The sequence below is a fragment of the Mirounga angustirostris genome, unplaced genomic scaffold, assembly GCF_029215605.1.
Source record: "Mirounga angustirostris isolate CCGP_5_RB_7025 unplaced genomic scaffold, mMirAng1.0.hap1 SCAF_12, whole genome shotgun sequence".
NCBI classification, from domain to species: domain Eukaryota; kingdom Metazoa; phylum Chordata; class Mammalia; order Carnivora; family Phocidae; genus Mirounga; species Mirounga angustirostris.
In genome coordinates this window covers 70500131-70527358 of record NW_026991720.1, presented here as the reverse complement: position 1 = coordinate 70527358, position 27228 = coordinate 70500131, and the positions used below count along the sequence as shown (strand labels likewise).

General features: G+C 40.2%; 1 protein-coding gene, 1 non-coding gene and 1 pseudogene across 6 annotated transcripts in view; all 3 read right to left on the bottom strand.

The window, feature by feature from the left end:
- The window catches only part of CDK6 (cyclin dependent kinase 6), a 240900-nt gene that overhangs the window by 191704 nt on the left and 21968 nt on the right, over positions 1 to 27228 (bottom strand). The window lies entirely within an intron of this gene.
- The window catches only part of LOC135362114 (ubiquitin-like modifier-activating enzyme 5), a 60554-nt pseudogene that overhangs the window by 14820 nt on the left and 18506 nt on the right, over positions 1 to 27228 (bottom strand). The window contains exon 3 of the transcript XR_010406538.1: positions 1 to 27228. This exon is cut by the window's left edge and continues 14820 nt beyond it. The product of XR_010406538.1 is annotated as a ubiquitin-like modifier-activating enzyme 5 (transcript).
- LOC123836167 (U6 spliceosomal RNA) lies at positions 9524 to 9626 on the bottom strand. The gene has a single exon (XR_006788870.1). It is a non-coding gene; the product is annotated as a U6 spliceosomal RNA (small nuclear RNA).

The following is a 27228-nucleotide window of genomic DNA, read 5'->3' as shown; positions in this document are numbered from 1 at the left end:
TCTTCAGGTCCTGAGAAATATTTTCTTGAATCTTCTCTCTACCATTTATGAGCCCCTAGAGTGAGCCTAGGGCTATACTCGACACCTCTCATATGCAAACTCATTGAATTCTTTTAATATCCCAGTTAACTAGGCGTTACTATTCTCATTTTACAGATGGAGAAGCGGAGGCAAACAGTAATTTGCCCAGATCACAGACCTGCAACACACACAACCAGGACTTCAATCAGAACCTTCACATGCTTCTTTCTCCTTGATCTCGACCTCCAACATCTAGAATCTCATGATCCCATTCTCTTCCCACCCAATGCACCACCACCTCTACGACACAGCCAACAACAACTAATCATTATCTCCCTTGCGGCCAAGGCTTCATTTAGTACCTAAAGGCTGCAGAATCCCCAACCTGTCTCTCCAAGACAGTTCTCTCCCCAAACGCTATACCCACTCACCGCTTGGACAACTTTAACCAATATTCTAAACATTTCAATTCAAAGTGTCTAGAACAGACACTTCAGTGAACCACACCACCAACCAACCAATTTTCTAAGCCCAGAAACCTTCAAGTAATCCTAGGTTCTTCCATGACCCCATACATCTAATCAAGCACCAATTCCACCACCTAAATGTTTCTCTATCCACTGCTATTTCCTGAGTTCAGGTACTCATCACTCTTGTCTAAACTTCTATAGAGGGCCTTTACCCTGTTCCCTGCCTCATGCAGACTTCCTGTACTCAGCCCCATCTGGTCCATAAATCTTCCACAGTGTACACCTGATCATAATACCAAACAAATGCATTCAGCCAACAAACATTTACTCAATATTTGTTATTTTCTAGCATTGTACTGGGTGCTAGGGATAGAAAGATCAAAGGATAAAAGACATTTTCTTAAGTTGTTCGGAGTCTAGTGGGCAGGCAGACATGAAAAGATGAACTACCAACTAATCTGGAAATGCTGAGGTAGGGATATAGGCAAGGGGGCACCTAACTCAGACTTGTAAGAAAGGGTTCGTAGAGGAAGTGACAACTGAACTTACATAGGAGTTACCCAAGAAAGTGGAAAAGAAAGGGCACTCAAAACCAGGAGACGGTGTGAACAAAGGAAAGCAAGAAATCCCACTAGAGAAAAACCGTGTATGCCATAAGGAACTTTTATCCATTTCTAATTTTTAAATAGCTCGTTCTGACGGGCATGGGTAAGAGGGGAACAGTGGCAAGAAGACCAGTCAGGAGACTGTTGCAGTTGTACAGGGAAAATAAAGAGGGCCTGTCCTAAGGAATTGGCAGCAAGGATGGAGAGGAGAGTACAGATTCCAGAAATATTTAGGAGGTTGAATTGGCAGGACTTGCTAAGTGTCTGAATGTGGCGGGGGTGGAGGGATGAGGAAGGAGGAGAAGCCAAGGATGACTCATAGGCTTTTGACTTTGGGGACTTGGTGCCACCCCATGAGATACAGCACTGTTCCCAGACCTTTGGTTTTCAGGGAACTGTAAAATTTCCAGCAAATTTTGGGCTCTGACAGAATGTTGTCAACTAAAGACATAAATATACCCTACCATCTACTATCAACATCATTTCATTAGAAAAAGCACATTTTAACACCCAAAATGTAAACAGATTTAGCTTTCTGAAAAATTCACCGCAGGGCTCTTATTTTTCTAATTTCATCACAGATGAGAGAAAATTGGTACCAGGCCTCAGACCAAAACTGGGAAGCCCTGAGATGGAGATAGAGCAGAAGTCCGTTCAGCAGTTAGATGATGAGCTGAAGGCAGAAGACTATATAGTCCCTGCCCTCACTAACTCTCTTGCCCTAAAGAGACGTCTGTCTCCTGTATATTAGGGGTTACAAAAGAGTTCTGCAGTTATGGAAGCCCTGCAGAAGAGGCACTCCTATGTGCCTAGAGGGGATGTAGCTGGGGCTCAGAATCTCAAAGGATGATCTGGAATTTGCCAGATAAACACGGGAAGTTTGGCATGGTCTGAGGAGAAGGAACAGTATGTCCAAAGGTATGTAGGTACGCAGGAAAATTCATATTTGGGGAATTGTGGATAGTTTGGCATGACTTGGTGATTATCTTGGAAAATGGCAAGAGAAGAGCTGGAAAAGTACACAGAAGTGAAATTACGAAGGGGTTGGTAATCCAGGCTAGGAAGTCTGGAAATTATCTTAGGAGCACTGGGGAAGAACCAAAGGATGTTTCAGTAGGCAATGTCATGGCCAGATGTACCACTTGGAAATACCACTCTGACTGTAGAACAGAAGTTGGACTGTAGGGGATAAAACTGGAGGCGAAGAAAACAAGTTGGTAGGGTCTGCAAAAGCTCAGGTAAGAAACAGAGATAGACTAAGGCAAGAGAAGCAGTAAAGAGAGAGACCAATGCAACCAACAAATATTTACTGAGCTCCTACTCTCTTCTGGGGATATCAATGTCAATGAGACAAGATCCCTGCTCCCTTGGAGCTTATTTTCTACTGTTGTTCAACAAAAAGAGAATCACACTTTACATAAATGTTTTGCAATTAAAAAATTTCACCATGTACCAAACGCTTTCACAAGTCTCTATATATGCATGTTTATATATAATAAAACCATTTTAAATTGCACTAAATTTATGTAGCTTATTAAACCATTCCCCTATTCTTGTAACATTGTCTCGTTACCTTATGATAAATTTCTCTAAGTGACACTGCAAAAATCAAAAGTTATATACTTTAAAAATTTTTTTAATTTTTTTTTATTTTCAAGATTTTATTTATTTACTTTGCAGAGAGAGAGACAACGAGAGAGGGAAGTGGGAGAGGGAGAAGCAGGGGGAGTGGGAGAGGGAGAAGCAGGCTTCCCGCTGAGCAGGGAGCCCGATGTGGGGCTCGATCCCAGGACCCCGGGATCATGACCTGAGCGGAAGGCAGATGCCTAATGACTGAGCCACCCAGGTGCTCCCTAGCCAAAATAATCTTGAAAAAGAAAAAGTTGGAGGACTTCTCAATTTTAAAACTTACTCTATGCTACTATCCTCAAGACAGTATGGTACTACCATAAAGATACACGTACAGAGCAATGGAATAGAATGAAGAGTCCAGAAATTAACTCTCATGTTTATGCTCAACTGATTTTCAACAAGTGTGCCAAAAAGTTGGGGAAAGGATACACTTTTCAACGATTCATGCCAGGATAACTGGATATTCACACGCAAAATACTGAAGTTGGACCCCTACACCTCACAACATACATAAAAATGAACTCAAAATGGATCACAAACCTAATTGTGAGAGCTAAAAACTATAAAACTCTTGGAAAACAACATAGGAGTAAAGCTCCATGACCCTGAGTTAGGCAATGATATCTTAGATACGACACCAAAGGCACAAACAACAGAAGACAGAATAGGTAAATTGGATTCATCAAAATTAGAGCCATCTGTGCTATAAAGGACATCATCAAGAAAATGAAAAGACAGCCCAAAGAATGGGACACACTATTTGCAAATCACCTATCTGGTAAGGGACATGCAACCAGAATATATTAAAAACTCTTGCTACTCAATAATCAAAAGACAAATAACCCAACTTAAAAATGGGCCAAGGTTGTGAAATATACCTCAATAAACGTGAAAATAAAGTAAAATAAAAATGGGCAAAGGATTTGAATAGACATTTCTCTAAAGATAGAATAAGGGCCAAAAAGCACAGGAGAAGATGTTCACACATCATTAGTCACTAAGAAATGCAAAGCAAAACCATATATACCAAGATTGCTAAAATTAAAAAGATAATAAAAATATTGGCAAAGATGTAGAGAAAGTGGAACCCTCATATAGTGCTACATTAGTGATGTAATTAGGTACAGCCACTCTGCAAGAGTTTGGCAGTTCCTCAAACTTATGATCTAGCAATTCTACTCCTCAATATATGCCTAAGAGAAATGAAAACATATGTCCACCCAACAACTAGTATAGGAATGTTCACAGCTCCATTATTCATAATAGCCAACAAATGGAAACAACCCAAATGTCCATCAGAGGTTGAAGGAATAAATAAAATGTGTAATATACATACAGTGGAATAGCATTCAGTCACCAAAAAGGACTGATACATGCTACAATGTGGATAACTCTTGAAAACCTTATGCTAAGTCAAAGAAGCCAGTCATAAAAGACTACATATTGAATGATTCCATTCATATGAAATGGCTAGAGTAGGCAAATATAAGAACAGAAAGTAAATTAGAGGTTGCCTAGGATGAGCGGTAGCAGGGGGATAGAAGAAATGGGGATTGACTGCTAATGGGGATGAGGCTTCTTTTAGGGGGAATGAAAATGTTCTAAAATTAGATTATGGTGATGGGTTAGCACAACCTGTGAATATACTAAAATCAACGAATCACCCACTTCAATTGGGTAAACTGTATGGCATATCAATTACTTGTCAAAAAGCTATTTGAAAAAGAAAAAAAACAAGGGAAGAGACTATCTCAAGAAGTGAGTAGGCAAATGCTACACAAAGCAAAAAAGTATATTCTGCTGTTTAAAATACTTCCATTATTGTTTCTTGCCCACAGGAAAAAGGAACAGTATAAAAACCTAACATTTATTGAGTGGTTACTATATGCCAGGCATGGTACTAAGAACTTAATCTGAAAAAAAATTAAATAAATAATAAATTTCTAAAAGAACTTAATCTGTGTCTACGTACTTAAACCTCTTAACCCTATAAAGTAGGTATCATCTCTTTTACAGATGAAAAGAACTAAGGCTGGAAGATTCAGAGATGGCCCAGTGTCATAAAGCTTATAAATGAAGGAGCCAGAATTTGAACTCAGATAATCAGGCAGGAGAACCCTCACTCTTAACCACTGTATCCTCCATCCCATGGCTTACTAAGGCCTTCACGATCTCGCCCCAATTACCAATCCATTCTCATCATTTAAAAAAAAATTTTATTCCTCTGAGAAAAAGAGCAGAGCAAGAGAGAGAAAGCACATGAGAGGGGCCGAGGGAGAGGGAAAAGCAGACACCCCACTGAGCAGGAAGCCCAACCGTGGGTTCGATCCCAGGACCCGGGGATCATGACCTGAGCTGAAGGCAGATGCTTAACCGACTGAGCCACCCAGGCGCCCCTCATTCTCATCTTTTAACTAGATTCTACCCATCCTGAAATACTTGCAGTTCCTGAAATGTGCGTGATTTTTGCTCTGTGCCTGATACCTCCATCTACAAAGCTCTCCTCTGTCCATCTGGTAACCTCCTGCTCATCTGCAAAGGCTACTGAGGGGTGAGCATCTTCTGTGATCCTCACTTGTCTCCCTTCTCCCCTCCCACTTCCAGACCCAGACTCCTATGTGTCACCACAACATACCTGACTCACTGGAGGCGCTGAGCCTCCATCACTGAATGAATAAACAAATGAATAAAAATATTCGATTGTCCTATAAAAGAGCACACTGTATTTTTGGAAATAGCCTGAGCCAAGTCTGATAAATTAAGTGGGGGATCAGGCTGAGTAATATTCTTTTGGGTCCAAAAAGAGGTGTGATAATAAAGTAAAGATGTTGATTTTGGGGTTTGGCTCATAAAACAGTTCTGAAGACAATTCCAAAAGAGTCTGAAAATGTTTTGTTCAATTAGAACAGAGCTAGAAAAACTGGACTACCTCCTGTGGGACAAGATTTATTTGGTCATGTAAGTTCTAGTATGGTGTCTTTCATTTTTTTCTTTGTCTCATTATTTTTGAGTCACATGGTATTATAAGGCAATTGCACTTTTATTAAATATATTTCATTTCCTAAACAGTAAGCTACTAAATAAGTTATCCTCATTTCCCCCCTCCTGCTTCTTTCCTCAGTAACTATCTGGACAGGCTAAAGAAATATTTTATCATCAGAGGGTGATTTTGCTTATTTCCAAAAGAGGGAAACAATTTGCTACTCTTTAATATAAATCTCCCCTTAACTCCAAGGAATGTCTTGCTCATGAAAGGAAAAACAAGGTCCAGAATCTATTAACTTGTGATCCATCGCCTTCAAAGCAATTTACATTCAGTATATATTTGAGTTCATTTAGCTATTAGAGTAAAAGCCTAAATCCCCTGTGTATTTGCCTGTACAAAACTATACTTAGGCCAGAACTAGGTCACAAAATGTTTTAACATAACAACATGTTTTACTCTTCCAACATCTTGAAAAATTTCCAAGGAACTACAGAAAGAGAACTTCCTGAAACAAACAACTTCAATATCCTAAATCACATCCGAGGTAAGCCCTGCCCCAATTTGGATTCAGAGCACTATGAAAACAATAAAAGATAACTAACCTGCGCCATAGCACACATTTGATCTTTCAGTTTCTTCCAAGTCTCAATCTTGACACACCAATAAACCCATCCGTGATTCTGTCCAATTCTCTAAGCACAACTACCCATATATTTTAATGTAACCAGTTTCTCTTGGGTCAGAATTTTACAGATTTTTACATTATGCATATGGAAGTAGTATATACAAAGGTTAGAGCTCAGCACTGGCCTGCTAAACACGAATCTACTAATGTCAGGACAAGTGTTTCCTGGCTGTTAATAGGATATCACTTAAAATATTTTCATTCTTTTAGGTAATGAACAATAGTTTTGAAAAATATGACCCCGGGAACAGACAATACTTATACAACTTCTAAAAGGTTACAGACATGTAGATATTTAATCACTGCCCTCTTAAGCTTCTATTTCTTTGTTAAAAGTAAAACCAAAAAGCGAAACTGGCTACACAGCCCCCTTTAACTAACAGAGAAATGAGCAGGTAACAAGTTGCTCTATGAGGTCACGTTTTTACTGACCTGATCTGACACGCTAAAAGGATAATACACCTGATAGTTCACGGTCTCTTCTCAGTCTTTCTAACCATCCTTACAGAATAACCTGAGATATAACCCTATTTTGCAAGTGGCTAAATGTATAAATATTGTTTATTTACTGTATTTTATTGTTTCTGACCTCCTTCTTTGATATTTCACTTCTCTATGTTTTTCAGATACAGCATATACTCCCTTTCAGAATTAGAATAGCGGTTTCTTAAAGAAAAACTGAGTTGGTAAGAGTAGGACATTTCCCCCTTAAATAGATACATGTTATTTTTTAGATACTCAAAAGAAAATCATCCATGGAAATTCTAAAACAGCAAAGTACAGAATTTAGAATTTAGTACTTGTTAACCACGGAGGTAAGAAAAATACTAGAGAACTCTAAAGTACTTCACTTATATACCAGTTGCACATTTTTCAAATGCCACTGTTAAATGATATGCCAAAAAGTTATCTGTCGGAGGTTAGTTTTCAGTCCGGGATCTCCGTTGAATGAAGAGACACAAAAGTATGCCTAAGTAGGACGTGGGACAGAAAACGTGTTAGCCCCTGTTCCTTCAAATGAAGGGACAACTCTAAGAGAGAAGCTGGGAAAATCACAGCGTAAGTGTTGAGGATGAGCTGCCGACAGCAAAGCCCCGAGAGACGAGGAGTGTTTCAAATCTAAGGGACAGAGCTGTGACAGCAACTAACAGAGCACAGTGTAATCAATCGAACTTACTTCTACAAAATGCCGATATTTCATCTTTACAAAAGCAAACTCTGGAAAAGACCCCACTTGGCAGTGTGGCTCAGACCCTGTCACAGGTGAGGGAGTCTGTGTGACAAACAGAACTTCCTCCCCTACAGTCAAAACGGGTGCACTGAGCACAGGGCTGGAGGCCATCAGACATTAAGATCATCAGCCTGCTCCCCGCATGGGTCCCACACGCACGGTGCCACGGTCCCACTATAATCCGGCTCTCCCACAGATAAGCACGCAGGGAAGGCAATGCCTTGGTTGGCAGATCTGAGCACACTCGAAAAGTACAGCTTTTATTGGAAAAGACTAAATCAACATTTTGGTTCAAACCTCGGTTTCTTATGAGGCTGGCATGAGTCGGTCATCCCTGGACTCTCAATCCCTCTAGGTATACTAATAAAATTGGGCTTCCAGCCTTTAATGCCAGGCAGATCCTGGAACATGGCAACCACACCACAGAATTGGCTCCCTGTCTCTGGGCAGCCAGCCATCATTCTGACTGACTCCTGAAAAGGCAACAGTGGTTACCTTGACCTTGAGACATACTTTTTCTCCACACTGTCACAGAATGTTTCTGCATTTTGACTTCTAATTCATGCAATCTTTACACTGTAAGAATAAGGACAATACCTCAGCACATATTTACCCGGGTTTGCTAGAAGAACTTCGAAAGCGACAATCTCTTCGGGCAGCACATAGAAGCACTTTTGAGAAGGCTAATACTAGACTTGGTTTATACTGAAATGTTTTAATTATGAATTGCCTCATGGGGTGGGTAATGCTGAAGGGTGAGGACTAAATAATACAGAATCCCTTGTGGGCCTTGTCAAACACCTCTTCCTCACCCTCCACTGAGAACCAGCCAATTAATCAAGAGTAGGTTCTTGGGCACTTTGGATGCACCAACACTGGAGATAGAGCAGGCAGCAAAACTGTCTCCACATGACTGGAATCACTGTCTTTGGGAGCCACTCTGGGAGTCTACTTCCTTCCTTGGGTGTGCTGGGGTAGAAATAAGATTGAAAATGACTCTTCCAGGGCGCCTGGGTGGCTCAGTCGTTAGGCGTCTGCCTTCGGCTCAGGTCATGATCCCAGGGTCCTGGGATCGAGCTCCGCATCGGGCTCCCTGCTCAGCGGGAAGCCTGCTTCTCCCTCTCCCACTCCCCCTGCTTGTGTTCCCTCTCTCGCTGTCTCTCTCTGTCAAATAAATAAATAAATAATCTTTTTTTTTTTAATTTTTTTTTTTTTAAGATTTTATTTATTTATTTGCGAGAGAGACAATGAGAGACAGAGAGCATGAGAGGGAGGAGGGTCAGGGAGAAGCAGACTCCCTGCCGAGCAGGGAGCCCGATGCGGGACTCCAGGATCATGACCTGAGCCGAAGGCAGTCGCTTAACCAACTGAGCCACCCAGGTGCCCCTAAATAAATAAATAATCTTAAAAAAAAAAAAAAGAAAATGACTCTTCCCGGGTGAGATTCGAATTTTTGTCAACGCGGTTACAGAGAATTTTGTTCCTGGCTTTAAACTATTCCAAACACAAATCTGTTCTATTCGGTCTGATGTAAGACTAAACAAAAGCATTCATTAATAAAAAGCAGAGAAGACATAATGCCAAAATCTTTGTATATTTTAGCGCATAATACATTTATCTTTTTGCAGGCAGATGGCAAGCAACTTGTTTCTAATTCAAAGAAAGATAATGGAAAGAACTGTTTACAGTAGAACAATCTTCAATAATTCAGAGCTTGATGATCTAATGAAATTACTTTAAAATGTCAAATGTCAAAATGCTGTATCAAATCTCTTCTTTTGCATTTCAACTCTAAGTTAACATTTTGAGGAAAAAGAAATTCAACAAATAGTAACTGTTTTATGGAAGGCTCACCCAACTCTTACTAAGCCCAGTCGAGTGCATTAATTTTTTTTTAATATGGATAGCTTCACGAATTTGCGTGTCATCCTTGCTCAGGGGCCATGCTAATCTTTGTATCACTCCAATTTTAGTATATGTGCTGCTGAATGAGCATAATTGACAAACTGAGCTCTTTTATGAAGAGTTCTTAAAAATACTTTATATCTATATTTTTATAAAATATATCACCCTTTTACAAATATCATACCCAATTTTGAAGTGTGTACACATAAGTTAATTAATCCACTCTTAGCATATGCCAAAAAATGATGTGTGTATATATATTATGTGTGTGTGTGTGTGTGTGTATATATATATATATACACACACACACACGTCTAGCTTTTAAACAATAAACAAAGAATACAAAACAAGGAAACTACTTACTTTAAGGTAAACTCAGCAGGGTTGCTGTAAAGATGAAACCATTCATGATAGGCAAAATCGGGCTTGGGACATGTTAAGTGTTCAATTAAAGATTAGTTGTGAGATGATGATGAGTATGACTTAATCTTAAGAATTTTAGTTTTTATTTCACATATTAGAACAATTTTTTTTAAAGCATAAGGCTTCTCTTGATGCATACCTTTAGCACATTATAAAGCCTTCATTTATAGCTGAATGAAGGACACTCTCTCTATGGCTAAGGGGCTTCAGGGATGTTAATCACTTTAGATTCTTCCACCCTCTTAGGACACCCAATTTTCCCACTTCCTGGTCTTCAACATGTGGCTTTTCTTCCTCCACCCTCTCTGCCTAATTCCAGACACTTCCTTCAGCCTTCACTTAGGGCTCCCAATTCCTCCCTGCTCTCTGCATATGGTCTTTTCTTGTAAGAGAAGAAAATCAAAGCCATTTGCCTCATTCCTGGGTCTTCTATCCCTCATGTTTCAGACGAAAGTATCCTCCTCTCCAAGAAAAGGTATCCCGCCACCAACTGTGCCCTCCACCCTCTGCTAAGTCCTCATTTCATCAATTTTTACTTTTTCTAAAAAGATTTATTTGAGAGAGAGCGAGCGAGCACACACAGAGAACTTAAGGGAGAAGGAGACTCCCCACCAAGCAGAGAGCCCAATAGAGGGCTTGATCCCAGGACCCTGGGATCATGACCTGAGCCCAAGGCAGACGCTTAACCGACTGAGCCACCCAGGAGCCCCTCAGTTTTTATTCTTTATCATTCCTCTCCAAACTCTCCTCTGCATCTACAAACACACCCATATTTCCTTTGTATAATGACACCAAAAAAGTTAAACCACTTTTATTTCAACCTGGTTGTCATTCTAACAACATTTCATCCCCTCAATTTACTTAATGATAGTCTACTCTGTGCTACACTTTCTCATTCCTTTGTTATCTGTGACCTGGCTTCCCCCCTTTCTCTCTCTTCCAGCAAAATCTGTCTCTCAGAGAGATACTGCTACCTTCCCACTACTAAATGCAATCTTTTCAACCTCTTGGCAGCACTTGAGATACCTGAAGGAAATGCCTCCTTCTCCTTGAAACTCTCCCCTCCCAAGACTTCCCTGAATTATCTTGCTTTTCTCCCTCTCCTTCTCTGGTCTCTGCCTTCTTCTCTGACTCTTTTTTCTCTTTCAATCCTAAATGCAGGTAATCTTGAGGTTCCATTCTCAGTCTTACTCTTCCCTCAACATATGGGTGCTCTTGCTCAGTCACTGATTTAATATGTTGTATCCAATTTGACAGTGACCTCAAGATCAACTACGGACAGCAATTGTTTGAGGCATGATTTGAAAAAAACCTGTGCTTGTGAAAACTGGTGTGTGTTAACAAGGCATTTTAATTTTAGCTGGTGACACAAGCCTACTCGTGTGCTCAGTTTGCACATGGGGTGTTTGTGGGTTGCTCCCTGTGGTGGGACACATTATGCACAATATGGTATTCCAAATGTGGGACTCAAAAAGATCTATGTCTCCTTTAAGAATGTTACAGGTTTTCTGGATTCCTCTCTGGAGCTTGCAATTTCCTGTACTTCAACTATAACTCTGCCTTGGCTACTTCCTGAGAGCACATATAACTTAACGTGTTCAAAACAGAACTCATTGGTGTCCCTCAAACCCACCCCTTCTCCTGGGAGTCCTATTTCTAAGAGTAGACCACCATTCTCTTACTCAGGCTAACCAACCCCAATTCATCTTGCTGACTCTATGGCCCTGCTCACCCACACACCCAACCAGCTACCCAGACTGGCCAATTCTTGCACTCAACTCTCTCATACTTTCCTCTCATTTCGGGGAAACTATCCCGATTTAGGCCACCATTTTTTTTCTCTCTCCCCAAGAAATGGTCCATCTCCTAACTAGTTTGCTTGTCTCTAGATTCTATTTCAACCTGGTTTATTCTATTATTCTCTTATTATTCCCATCACTTGTGCGTATCTCTACTACTTCCTTCCTTTCCCCTCTCGCTCTGGTCAACTCAACACCTCAGACTCATCTGCCATGCATCATACGTCATTCATCTCCACTTTTGTGATTCTGCTCATTGTTCACCTCTTCTGTGGAGTCTAACTTTCTTGCTCCCACAAGTTAAACAATTTCTTCTTCTGAGGTAGCCTAGAATTGTATCTGTGACTCCGAATGGTCCGTATTACTTTATTCTTTGTATTATAGTAGTTTGCATGGGTCCCTTCTGTCTTTCCTCCTGCTAGGTCATGAACTCATTGAAAATAGGGACCGTTAATACACTTTTTGATTCCCCACTGTACATATTGTTTATATTAAGTACCTTGCACTCAGGAGGTTCTCAGTTAACCTCTGCTAGGTGGAAAGAGGTTCTCAGTTAACCTCTGCTAGGTGGAAAGACACTATTTTATGAATGTATCCCATGTCACATACTGCGATTCTCTGTAGGCAACATTAACTCTGGGAATGAGATCCAAACTGTAACTGGATGCCTTAGCATCTTTGGGTCCATCCAAAAAGCATCTTCAACTCAGGCAATCCTGATACCGAGTTCTAGAATACGCCCCTGTGGAAACTGGAATATACCAGAACCAAATTCCCAGTCTCTTCAGAATAGAGACACCACAAAAGCAAGCTTCATTTCTTGGCATATTATAACATCCTCAATTTTGTGAATATCTCAATTGCCACTTTAGGAAAAAGGAGGAAATTTCAAGGTTCCATTTAATTTTCCATGCAGCAAACAGGAAAGCTTCATCCTTTCATTCAGAGCCCAATAACTTACTAAATGGTAGACTAAAAACCTTAATAAAGCTTTCAAATGTGTTTTACACCTCTACAAACAGCAATTTTCTGGAAGCTAGTGTGAAAAACTCAGCATTATTAGTACTATTAAAATGTTTTCTTTATACTTAAGTATAAACACATAGAAGAAAATAGGCAAAAATTTTCAAAATTAGCTAACAATGACATTTTAAAATCAGTTGTAAATTTTACTTGACCCTTTTTATTTTGTTTGGAGGTGGGGACAACGTTTACTTATAACAGGAATTCCTTTCTTTCTTTAAACACTGGGAGTGAGCCTTTGTAGAAAAGGATTATTTCTTCAGTTTCTAAGAAACAAACTGGAATAATTTATGCCTTCAAAATTTCTCTCATAAAAAACTTTGCACAAACAATCTCTTTTTTTACTATTTGATACTAAAATTATAGGAACATAGAATTTTAAAGCCAAGGTCATCAAGTCTTAGTCCTCCTTTTTGAAAATGAGCAAACTGGGGGGTGGGGGTTGTGGGGTGGGCATGGTTAAGGTGACCCATCTAGGATCCCTCTGTGAACGGTCCTTCCCACTGTACCATTCTGCCACTGAATGCAGCAAAAGTACCTCCCAAAGTTAATTTCAGGAGGGAAAGCACATTATTCTTATACCTTAAAAATTATCAAGCATTCTTCAAGGAAGCTTTAAAAATATTTGAAAAAACAGAAGGACGCATGCTTCACAGCATTCTAACTATCAAACCTGTCGGAGGAATTCCAGCGTATTAAAAATGTGACTTTCAAAAATGTAATGTTCAAATACATCTTTCTGGGTTAGCAAAGGCCCATCATTTTCTAAAACCATGGAAAGGTGCATACACCCTTAAGAGAATTCTTTCAACTTACTGTCCTCTCCTCCCAAAGTCACGGCCAAAGACATAAAGCGCCGTTTATTACATGAGCAGCTATCACACATCTTTTTAACTGTCAGATCATTCTGGTTTATGTATATAGCTGCAGTTCGCACTGTTTAGGAGTTTATAATATATAATAGTTTCTTCCATATAAAAATAGGCACTGTTTTTTTGCTTGTTCTCATTCCTTTAGGTGGTAAAGGACGTTCATGGTGGTGTCCACACAAGGCTATGCACTGGGATGTCTCAACCAGGCCACTATTCACATTTGAGGCCAGACAACTCTTTGTTGTGGGGAACCGGCCTGTGCATTTAGGGTGTTTAGCTGCATACTTGGCTCTACCCACTAGATACCAATAGTATCCCTCCAACTGTCAACCAAAAAATATCTACAGACATTGCCAAATGTCCTCTGGGTGCAAAATCTCCCTCGGTTGAGAAACTACTGCTATTGAGGGATAGTGTTCACTTCTGCATATGTTCTCATACTATTTTTAAAAGCTACCGTTCCCCGTGTTACCCCATGTTAGGATGGCTGGTAGTAATTAATCTTTTCAAGTTTTTTTAATACCCCATCATTGTGACTGCCTTTGTGCATATTATTCTGATGTAATTTCTAAAGAGATAGAATTATCTCACACAATCCCACCAAAGAAGCATTTATTAAGCACCTGCAGTATGCTCAGCAGCATGCTAACCACCAAAGAAAAAGTCGTGAGCTCTATCCACAAAGATCTTTCATTAGAGTTGAGGGAAGAAGACATGCACATGTGACATAAGCCCGGGCCCCACAGGACAAGACAGAACACAGAGTTAAACCAGGGGGAACAAACTTAATGATCAACGAAGGCTTACATTTCCAGAAATGCTCTTAATGGAGCTGATGAGATCAGAGCCTAACCTCTGAAGACAAGTGCATACTCTACAGGTAAACCTCTCGGACTTGGTTAATATCAGACCACGTCAAGTAGAAGGGAAACTAATCTTCCAGGGTCAAGTCTAGAGGAAGAGAAAAACAGGTGAAGACTCAACCTATCGATGCCATCTACCACACTCATAAACTTCAGAATCACTCACTTCAATTCATCTTGGGAGTTCTTCTCCACTGGTTATTTTATTTAATCCCCTCATATGGGTTAATGACATTTTATAAATGGAGGCATTGGAAGGAAAACCATAAAACCTGATAGGCCAGGCACTGTGATACGAAAGACAGTAAAGAATAGACAGGAGGCGATGCATCCAGAAGCTGGAGAGGGCTCTAATCAGAGGTGTCAGTTGTCTGGAACTACCTGAGGCTTTCTTCACTTGAGGATAAGTGTATCCTCTTGTAAGGAAGGGTCAAAGGAGCTGTGCCACTTCCTTAGTCCTTTTTCAGAAACCTCGGATTCCCTAGCAGGACTAAAATAAAACTGATGAAAATTCAGTAAACGGACAAATGCAACAACCTTTTAGTTCTGCCCTTCATCGTGGATTCCAGTCCCAAACCACACTCTTAAGGAAATCCCAAATTTTCCAGTTGACCTTAGCTCCATTCATCTCAGCCATCTCATCTCGCTCCCAATTAAACAAGTAAGGAAGAAAGTTATCCCTACTCTGGGTTTTCCTCTTCTCACCCATTGATGGTAAGGGAAAGACTAACATCAGGGTGCTGATTAGATGAATGTTAACCTTATCAATGCTAAATAGTGTTGGGCCTCTGTGTTTCCCCTAATTTATACCACCAACTTTTACTATCTTTTGCCTCCTACAAATTGATGTTAACCAGTGCTTTTCTGTAATGCAGGCCTTCTGAACCTCAGCACTATCAACATTTTGCGTTGTCTTTGCAGTAGGGGCTGTCCTGTGCCTCGCAGGATATTTAACAGAATCCATGACCTTCCCCTATTAGATGCTAGTACCAATACCCTTCCCCAGCCATGACAAAGAAAATGCATCCAGAGATTGCCAAATATCCCCCAAGAGGTAAAACTGCTCCCAGCTGAAGACCACTGCTGTAATGGGATCTTGGGAGAGAAATACTGGTCAAGCAGTGCTTGTACAGATAATCCCGGTTCAAAGACTGAACAAATGAATGAGTAGCTCTGAAAGTCTGTAATTTCTTCAACTCTAAAAAACATATAGCCCTTTCTCTCAATTCAAGGGTGCTTACAGCATCAGTGGAAGAGAACTGGTCACATAACCAGTGCCCCCAAAGTAGGCACATACAGAGTGGCAGGGCTAAACCTGGGAGGGGTCGGAAGCTGATCTGTGGAGCCTGCCCCTCCAGCATCGCCGCCATGTTGCCCCTTCTCTGAGCTCTGAGCTCAAGTCATCCAGCATCAGAAGAGATGCTGCTCATTTGGGTGTGTTGATAAAAGCATTTGCCACTGAGTTAATTATACGTAAGGTGTCTTCTAGTCATCATGAAGCCAGGCAGCATTTCTGCTCAATGGTTTAAAATAAAAATCCATTTTCTGTAATGATGTTCCAATTTTTCAATCTGAAGAGCATGACTTTCCCGCCAGAATGAGTAAGCTCTATGCATTGCTGTGGCCAGGAACTGATTATGCTCATCCATGCAACCTACTCTTCATGAACATCTTCAGTGTTCTCAAGTTGAAACTTCTTCAAGTGTCTATCGCTAAAAGCTACTGTTAGGTGTTGGCATGCAATTGTAAACCTGTTTAGGAACATACATATGGCTTTGAAACGCTTAGTCAAAATTCAAAACGATTTAAGAACTATCCTAAAGCAGGGCGCCTGGGTGGCTCAGTCGGTTAAGCGTCTGCCTTGGGCTCAGGTTATGATCCCAGGGTCCTGGGGTCGAGTCCTGCATCAGGCTCCCTGCTAGGCAGGGAGTCTGCTTCTCCCTCTGCCTGCCGCTCCCCCTGCTTGTTCCTTCTCCCCCCAAACCCCTGTCAAATAAATAAAATCTAAAAAAAAAAAAAAAAAAGAATTATCCTAAAGCTGCATTTTCATGACAAACACGGTATTTTGCTTCTTAAAGACTCAGACGTTAGCTAGCACAACAAAGAATCAAATGTCAACCAATTTTCTTCACCATGTGAAAACCAGGGTGAAAATCCAGTCTTTCCTAGACTGGGGCTTGTTTCCCCACCCCACACCAAGCCTCACACTCTCTGAAATATGAACTAAAAACCAGTGTTTGCATGCTGCTGCAGGGCACCACACCAAAAACCTCACACAGACGCAGAAACTGTGAAGACCACCACAGGCCCTTGGATGTGAAGGCTATGAGGAAGCCCTGGGTATGAAGACACACAGGAAGTAGTGAGGACAAACACTCAGAGGCAACTCCCTGGTGCAAGATAGACCACAGGCACTCCTTATAGGGTCCTGGAGTCCAGATCCCCTGTCCTAAGAAGACAAATGTGTAAAGATTCTCATGAAGGGCCTGTGCATTTACAGTAATATCCTTCTTTCTTGAGCTAGCTTTAGTGGGTCTCTATTATTTCTATTCCTAACACTAAACCTGCTGTCTGTATCATGAACTACTGCCTGGTTCTCATCTGGTGACAAAATGTCATTTAAAAATCTATCTTCTTGGGCACCTGGGTGGCTCAGTCGGTTAAGTGCCTGCCTTTGGCTCAGGTCATGATCCCACGGTTCTGGGATCGAGCACCGCATCGGGCTCCCTGCTCAGTGGAGAGCCTACTTCTCCCTCTCCCTCTGCCTGCCTCTCTGCCTACTTGTGCTCTCTCTGTCAAATAAATAAATAAAATCTTTAAAAAAAAAATCTATCTTCTTGGGGTGCCTGGGTGGCTCAGTGGGTTAAGTGTCTGCCTTCAGCTCAGGTCATGATCCCAGGGTCCTGGGAATGAGCCCCACATCGGGCTCCCTGCTCAGCGGGGGGCCTGCTTCTCCCTCTCCCTCTGCCTGCCGCTCCCCCTGCTTGTGCGCTCTCTCTCTGTCAAATAAATAAATAAAATCTTAAAATAAATAAATAAAATAAACAAAAATCTATCTTCTTGTGAGAGAGGGAGAAATAAAACTCTGGGGCTGGATAGAGGTGATGGCTCCACAACAATGTGGATGCATTTAATGCAACTGAATTGTACACCTGAAAATGGTTAAAATGGTAACTTTTATGTTATGCATATTTTACTAAAAAAAAAGTTAAGAAAACCTACCTTCTTGAAAGAGGTATGAGTACAATATCCTATCCATAGAAGCTTCTTATCCTCGACATCAAGTAAAACTAGATAGTTATTTTCCCCTTAAAAAATATATAGAAAATATATCTTCCAGGAGCGCCTGGGTGGCTCAGTCAGTTGAGCATCAGACTCTTGATTTCGGCTCAGGTCTTGATCTCAAGGTCGTGGGATTGAGCACAGAGCCCAATGCAGGGGCTCTGTGCTCAGCACAGAGTCTGCTTGAGTTTCTCTCCCTCTGCTCCTGCTTGTGCACATGCGCTTTCTCTCAAATAAATCTTTAAAATATGTATGTATATATCTCTCTCTTCCAAACTCCCCCCAAATTTAACAATGTATTTTGAGAATGTATCTAGGACCATTTATTTTTCTAAAAAGATTTTATTTATTTATTTGACAGAAAGACAGAGAGCACAAACAGGGGGAGGGGGAGAGGGAGAAGCAGGCTCCCCGCTGTGACAGGGAGCCAGATGCGGGACTCGATCCCACCACCTTGGGATCATGACTTGAGCTGAAGGCAGACACTTAACCGACTGAGCCACCCAGGCGCCCCTACCAACTGCAGACTCGTTAGTGACGGTTTTTTAGTGATTCCCCACCACCACTATTCCTTTATTTTTATCACTACTTAACCACTTGATTAGCGTCTTTATAAACACATGCAATTAAGTGCAAAATGGATACGCACATGTTCCCACATGAAGAGTGGTGGGGATGCGAAAGAGAAATGAAGAATCCAACGTCCTAAATTGATTACCACTTATCTGTTTAAAGAAGTCAGTTCACGTTTTAACATATGCAAGAGTTTGTCTGTAACTGGATAACAGGCACAAGATACCACATATAATAATGCCAATAATGAAAACCAACAGGAATTTTACATGTAGAACAGACCAAAAACTCTTATTTGCATGTCAAGTAGAACAACATTTTTATCCATTTTTTTTTACTATAAGACCAAAAGCTGATGAATGTAAGATGAATTTACTTTATTTCCCACCAAAAACATAATATGAAAAGAACAAACAAATGTAGGTTTTGGGTAACAGGTCAACAATTTAAGATAAACCACAGTGAAGTTGTAGCTCTCACCAATTTTGGATCCAAACTCATTTTAATTCTTAATTACTCTCTGGCACTTTTAGGTGTTTTTTTCTTTCCTTCTACTTTCTTTAACGTCATTTCTGTCTAGTCTAGGGAAACTCTCTCAGAACCAGGAATTTTTTGCCATCCTAATTTTGACCTACTCATGATATTTCAAAACTTTAAGAAATAATTTATTTTTTGTGGGGTCATTCTCTACTTTATTTACCTCTATACATTCAGAATTTTCTTCGTCTTATACATTTGTCTTCTCAGTGTTTAGGAGTTTATTCTTTACCTAAACTCCCTGCTTGCTCTTCACTACTTCCATCTCAACCTCTCCCTCCATAATTTCTAGATTTAAAGAGTCAAATTTTAGGGGCGCCTGGGTGGCCCAGTCAGACAAACATCCGACTCTTGATTTGGGTCAGGTCATGATCTCAGGGTTGTGAGATCGAGCCCCACATTGGGTTCCAAGCTCAGCGTGGAGTCTGCTTAAGATTCTCTCTCCCTATGTCCCTCCTCTCCCTCTCTTAAAAAAATAAATAAATTTTATATCTAATCAACACGTAACACAATAGATTTTGTTTCTTCAACAGACAAGACGTAAGGCATCCTCTCCTCTTTCATGGATAGCCAAGTCATATAACCAAGTTAATATTTTATTAACTGCAATTATCTAAATAGCAGAAATAGGACATGTTCATCGTAACCGTAGTTGGGAAGGATTACAATAAAGTATAAATCTTGAAATACTTTCTCAATAATCAACAAAGTATTAAATTATAAGTTTTAGTGTTCAACATATCTGTCATATTCTAATTCTTTGAAAATGGGTCTTAATGGTCAGAAGAGATGACAACTTTCAATTAACTAGGTTTTCTTATTAATTGGAGTGTTCCTCAATTAGGTAACTCAACAAAAAGACTTCCCTAAAAATGTCAAACAATTACAAAAATTAGAAATCTCACATGGGGAGGGGTGCCTGGGTGACTCGGTTGGTTGGTGAAGTGTCTGCCTTTAGCTTGGTCATGATCCCAGGGACCTGGACTCGAGCCCAACACTAGGCTCCAGCCCAAGCCTCTCCCTCTGCCCCTCCCCCCACTCCTGCTTGTGCACTCTCTCAAATAAATAAAATCTTAAAAAAAAAAATCTCATATAGTTTTTTTAGTGATAAGTAGAATTTCTTGCAGAGAAATTCTCAATATGCAGAATGCTCACTAAATCAGCAGATGAGGAAATGCAAAAGGCATCAAATGTCAGTTTTTGTACTGTGGGCAGCACCAGAAACTTGGGAGTCTTAAGCAAATGCTACCCATCCTCAGATTCCTATAGCAGCATCTCAGAGAACACCCAAGAAAAGAAGGGGTTTCATTTGTTTTTGCCTGTACTGGTCATAATTCTCATACTCTTTGTAATGATTTGTGATGCTTCTGAATGCTCTATTCCTTAATGCTGAGTTGGCCAAACAGTCTGGTAGAAATGCTTGTAGACATGTCTGAAACAAATGACCCACACTAAGTACCTTCTAGAAAGTAAATGCTCTTTAAAATAATTTACTGCTGATTGGACAGGTGTTCTGTCTGGCAAAACCTGGGTTTCTAAATTCTGCTTATTTTCTCCCATTATTTGTTTTTTATTTTAATCATCTATGGAGTGAAATTCCATGGTCAATTTTCCAATGGTCTGAATCTCTCTGAAAATGTTATGCTTTGGAATGAAGCTCTTCATGTAATTTCTCAGGTATTTTGAAGTTGGGTGGTTAGATGAAACAACCAGAACATAATCCATTTTCAGCTGGTAAGATAGTCAAATAAACAAAAATATGTTTCTGAATGAAAGACATTCAAAGGAATACATATTACTGCATACACTCAGTATGATTATGTAATAAGACCCCACTTCAAAGCGAACTTTCCGTTTGGATTACATGTGCAAAAAGGTCAGGGCTATGTTTTCTGTAGGAGTTTTTACTTTTGCTTACTTAGAAGCAGTTAAATTCTTGCTATTTAGGGGCCTCTGTAAAGATTAAAACACATAGAGAAGCATTTGATAATAAATACCTGTTTTAAACACAGCATTATGTGTTTTTAAGATTTTATTTATTTATTTGACAGAGAGAGACACAGCGAGAGAGGGAACGCAAGCAGGGGGAGTGGGAAGAGGAAGAGAAGCGGGCTTCCCGCGGAGCAGGGAGCCCAATGTGGGGCTCGACCCCAGGACCTAAGCCGAAGGCAGACTCTTAATGACTGAGCCACCCAGGTGCCCCAAACACAGCATTATTTTTGCTGTATCTCTTCACTGTAAACTACTGTTTTAAAACTACTGTAAAACTACTGTTTTAAAATTGTCTTTAATAATAAAAACATTTCTAGAGAAACTTTATGTCTGGATAATGTATAAAATAACTTTGAAACTGCTTCATAAATTTTTAAACAAATTGGCTGTCGACATGGATAAACTCTCAACCATGTCCTATAATTAATGTTGTAACAGCCCGGGGAAACAGGTTAAAACATTTTCAAGGTTTTCTAAAATTTTCAAGGCTTTCTGAACTGCTTCATCTCCAGATGTCTCAATACTAATAGCTTTTTAGTCTAATAATTTTGGCTAGTTCTAAATATAAATCTAATTAGTAAATACAATTTGGTTTCACTCACAGAGGGGGCTGTGCTGGACTCTTCAGAGAGCAATGAGGGTCCCGATGGAACAGATCCAGTTTCCCTCCCTGCTCGGCACCTTGGGTCCCTAAGCCTTGCCTAAAATCAATGTAGCAAATACACTTCAAATGTAATTTGAACTTCATTTCCTTCCACCTCTGCCCCAGTCATCGGACTGCACAGAAACAATACAAAGACCAAATGAATTTTATATATAACAGGACTGCCTCACATTGAGAGGTAAGGATGTATTTATTTATTATACTCCAGAGCCAAAGCTACTTCTAATCTTAAGAACAAAAAGCACGTAATCCATCGGAGAATACAACGGCTCATACCTAGTACCATTAATTTTAACGTGCAACAGAAAGGAAAGAATCATTTCTGATTTCAAATGTCTGATGATGAGGAAACCAAAGGTTCCCCGAAACGCTCAGTCTGGACCAAGGTCATTCGATATTATTAGCCCTAGCACAGCGACAGAGAGAAACCAGGAAGTGCTGAGTCATCAGGAGCGTAAGTGACACGCTCGTCAGCACTTCTGGTGCCAGGTTCAGAGGTGAGTGTACTTCCTTTGACCTGCCACGCTCTTCCTTTTCTCACTGCCTAGGGGAGGCAAGGCCCTGGAAAGCCGACTGCTACCACATTAAAGAGCAGCATGAACCCTAACAACCTCCCTTAACAGTCCCAATTCCATGAGCATTTGTCTCTACGTATGACTATTAAAACAAATTGTTAGAAAAATTAAATTAAAATATAGATGGCATTTAATATGTCAAATTAAGTGATTATACCCCAATTCCTGGTAACAGAAGCCAGTTTCCTCCTTAAATAATCAGTGTGCCCTTGCTAGCATCCAGTTTATTTGCATTTAATTCCCAACAGGCATTACCAAAACAGTCATATCCAAATGATCCCGGCATGACTAAAACACCTGTAGTACTAGACAGAAAACCCTAAGATGTGGGAAATAACACCTGGAGTCGAGGTGACCTTGAACAGGACATTTAAATTCTGTGTCAGTTTCATTATCTATAAAATGGGAATAACAATCCCCCCAGCTGTGAGAATAACTCTATTAATAGCACTTAAGTAGACAACCACCACGTGGGCAAAAAGGAATTAGACATTCATTATTAAAAAACGGAATAAAACCAAATCTTGGTCTCAGGCTCCACGCAATTCATTAGACACATTCAATAATTTCACTGGATTTGAATGTTTACATTGTCACCCAGATTAGAGTCCACACAAGAAGACAAATCTGGGAACACTAACAGCAGGACATGGACAGTATTCAGTAGTACTGGGCTATATAAAAGTGTGTTTTTTAAAAGGCGATTATATATGAGAAATATCACAGTAATACTTTATTGAGGAAAAAGAAAGTTTGAAGTGACATCAAGAATTAGTCCTCAGCATTTCTCTGCAGAATCTCTACAGGTCTCCAAAACGTATTCAAATTAAATCAACTTTTCCTCAATCACTGGTAATTAACTTTTAAAATCTTGTTTAATGTTATAATTTTGGTAACTGAACAAAACAAACACAGCAAGCATTACTTTCTGCAAAAAATTTTATTGCATTGAGGTAATTTTTTCAGTTATATTATGGAACAAATCAGCATTGTGAGCTCGCCAGGGATTCAACTACATTTACCAAGCTGTATCTACTGGAAATCTTGGGTCGCCAAATCCAGATGTAGCCGTGGCCTTTGGACAATTACCTTTCAGTCCCTTTTCAGTCTTTGTACACTTAGATGACCCAGACGTGACTAAAAAGATTTACATTCTCCCGACTGTGTGTGAAAACAAAACAGGAAGATTGCCTCTTGGCCTTAACTCTCAAAAGGAAGAACAGACCAGGGTGACTTCATTAAACCTTGAGATTAAATGTGGAAATGATTTTTGCACCCAGAGATGACACAAGATGGAAAAGAATTTAAGATGACAACATAACTCTATCCAACAGCTAACATTTGCTGAACAATTTCCATATCCACTGTGCTCGTATCTTAACTAGTACCTGATATAATGTCTGCCTAGGGCTTATTATCCATAGGAAAGCTAGGTGGACTTGACAGAGTCCTGCTAGCCTTAATAATTTATGTCTAAGAGAGTGAGAGCTGCACATAATATCAGAATTTCAAGAGGACTTTGCTGAGTTTGGCCACACATTCCATGAACAACACCACTCTCCCTCAAAACATTCCAAGTAGTTGAATGGTGATACCAAGGAGGAGAGGAAGAGGCAGTGAGGTAACTAAGTATTTGCCAAGTGTCAAACACGTAACAGGAACCTAAATTCAGAAACATAATTTAATATGTGTCCTAATTTTATAAATGAAGAAACTAAAGCTTAGACAGGTAAGAAGTATAATGTGGTCAAGTCATACTGTCATGGGGGAGAATGTGAATGTGAGCCCACATTTGACTTCGACTCTTAGGTTATCAATAATATCCAAGGCTCAATTAATAATAATGTGGTTGTATTTCCAAGACTCCATGTGTACCCTCATACTTTTTATTTAAAATTTCACAAACTTTTTAGGATGCCACCATAGTACCTTCCCAAGAGCACCATATCTTACATTGCTGAACTGTGGTTCATGAATTCATTCATGGTTTACCCTACAGACTAAGCCCCTGCTCAACTGTTTCCAATAACACATGGATAAAGTGGATGCCAACCCACAATCATCAGAATGTATTTCAACTGTCATACTGACCGGGTGATCGGACTTTCTTCTATCTCAGAAGGAGACATATGTGAGATAATTAATAATAGTCTAGCACTAGGGCTGCAGGCTTCTGACGGCAGGCAATTCTCTTCTGTGCAACTTTCAACTAAATTCCCAACCTTGGTCTGTGCATGCATGGTCGAAAACCTTTTTTAGCCACTCAACGGTGGCCAAGAAAGCATGTCCAACTCATAATCATTTATGACTTGGGGTTTTCTTTTTATATAGAAATGGGAGAATTTTTTGAGGACCTCCAAGTCCTTCAGATCACTTTAGGGTACCATTCTACCCCTGCCACAATCAGCTTACTGGAAATGCTAAGGAAAAGCCTGTGAAAAGGGAACAGAGGTGAAAATCAAGGCTGTAGAAAATTTGGGAGGGAGAGAGAAAGAGAATCAATCATATATAACACTGCTTGCCTTAAAAAAAACCAAAAAACAAAACAAAACAAAAACAACAAAAACAACTGCACCAAAGCTGTCTCCATTCGAGCAGTTGGTTTTGTTCCGGCTGCTCCCCCACATATCTAAGTGCAGTGAGTACATTCCCAACTCCCACTGCCAAGTTAAAATGAAAACGTTCTCAGTCTAGAAATGATTGAGGTGGTTTTCTTTAATCAAATTAGAGCAGCCAAATGTTCCTTTCAAAGGTAACTGTCTACTCTGCAGCTGTATGCAAACTACCACATCAAATGTGAGGGAAAAAATAGCGATAGAATTGTGTCCTTACAGTACAGTGCTGGCTGCAGAGATGGAGAAACAAAAGCATCAGTACAGCTAAGAACTACATTCACAGCGAGCTTCCAGAAATATGCTGACTTCACAAACTGTGAACAATGTACTGAAACTTCCAGTATATAATTAGCTATTTTGGGGAAGGGAGGAGCGTGGGGGGAAATTCCCCCTTAAAAAACAGCTAAGCGGCAATAGATACCTTGAGTCATTTACCCTAGCGACAAAGCCTCAATGAGAAACATTAAAAAGACTGGCTGAGACTTCATGCACAAAAAAAATCTCATAGACCTTGCTTTTTCACTTCCTGTCTCCATCAGAAACACACCACAGTGAGTAATCTTGAGTATCCAACAAGCTTCAATTAAGCTTGTAATGATTCATTTACATGCAGAATTTATTCTTTTAAATCATCAGACATGGGAAATTCCTGCAAAGAATTAATTCATAGTGGGCTTATTTTTTCAGTTGGTTTGTCTGAAGAAAAATCAATTGGCTAACATTTCCACTATGATGTCAAATTATTACTGCATGTTACGGGTTTACACCAGCTGTTGGGATGCTATATGAAAACCTAGAAATGACAGTATGAAAACCGAGAATGACTATGATTGTAGATCACCAGGTCCAACAGGCAAATGGAAGATGGTGACAATGTTCTTTCTACATATACAGCTCTTTTCCAGGCTGTCCGCAAAATTAAAGAATGTCACAAAAATAGGGGAAAAGTCTATCTCACATGATTTCCATATGTCTCCAGAGCATGTGTTCTTCAACTTATTTTTGCTCCTGGTGAAATGTACGGGCTACTTCCTTGACTCACACTACTATTGATCTATCCAAATGTGAAGACTGCTGCATAAATAAAACCTCCTACAGGTTATAAGCAATTCTCAGGCCACTACCTTTAGCGACATCCTTTTGCTCCCACTCAGGAAAGCAAACTGAATTGCAAGAAATAATGACATTTTAATTATTTAATGTTTTACTTTAAGAAATATATCAGATGGGACTTCCACTTCAAAATGGCAGATGCAGGGCGCCTGGGCAGGTCAGTCCGCTAAGTGTCCAGCTCTTGATTTCGGCTCAGGTCATGATCTCAGGGTTGGGGGATCAAGCCCTGCTTAGGGCTCTGTGCTGGGCGTGGAGCCTGCTTAAGATTCTCTCTCTCCCTCTGCCCCTCCCCACTCCCTCTCTAAAAAAAAAGAACAACAACGACAAAAAAAATGGCAGACCCATTGCAAATATTTGCCTCCAGTCTTTCTCAATATACTGCTAGAGAAAAAGAAATAAAACCCGTAAGTAAAGAAAGATGCCATCAAAAAACTGAGAGTTTAGTAGATTTTCTGGATGACTGAAAATAAATAGAAGCAAGTTGATCGAGGAAATTGGCAGAGAAAGTCACCAAAAAGATAGTGGTCTCTAGATGGGTGAACATGTAATTCAGGAACCACATTAAGAAAATACCTTTTAATTATGGACTATTTTTTATTTCTTCATTTCAAAATCATCACTTTTGTGCATTTATATATATACATATCTGCATACAGAGGTAATTTTTAAAAATTTTTTATTGTTATGTTAATCACCATATATTACATCATTAGTTTTAGATGTAGTGTTCCATGATTCATTGTTTCAGAGGTAATTTTTATAAGTCAGTGACTATCAGGGGCATGCTCAAATATTTTTACTGAAGGGAAGGCCAGTGCCCTGGAACAAGCTATGAGGGCACTGTGGAGGAAGCAGGAGCCGGACTGAGCCAGCAGGTGTGATGGAGAAAGGGAGAGAGAAACGCAGCCAAAGCAGGGGAGTCAACTGAAGGAAGGTCTGTACCAGGTAACTGCACTGGTCGGCATCCCCACTGTCATCCCCATACCAAAGACGTTGGGATAAAACCCTTCTTGTTATGGCATTTGGGGGTTCTTCCTCATCCTGACAGCCAGTTTTCCCATTCACTCAAAAGTAAAGCCTGATAAAAGATACTCTCACCCCTACTCCAACTGAGCCTGATAAAAGATACTCCATCCCTACTCCAAATGAGCCTCCCAGAATTTCTACTCAGAAATGAGATCTTGGGGCACCTGGGTGGCTCAGTCAATTAGGTGTCTGCCTTCAGCTCGGGTCATGATCTCGGAGTCTCAGGATTGAGCCCTGCATTGGGCTCTCTGCTCAGCGGGGAGTCTGCTTCTCCTTCTCCCTCTGCTCCTCCCCCTGGCTTGTGCTCTCTCTCTCTCTCAAATAAATGAATAAAAT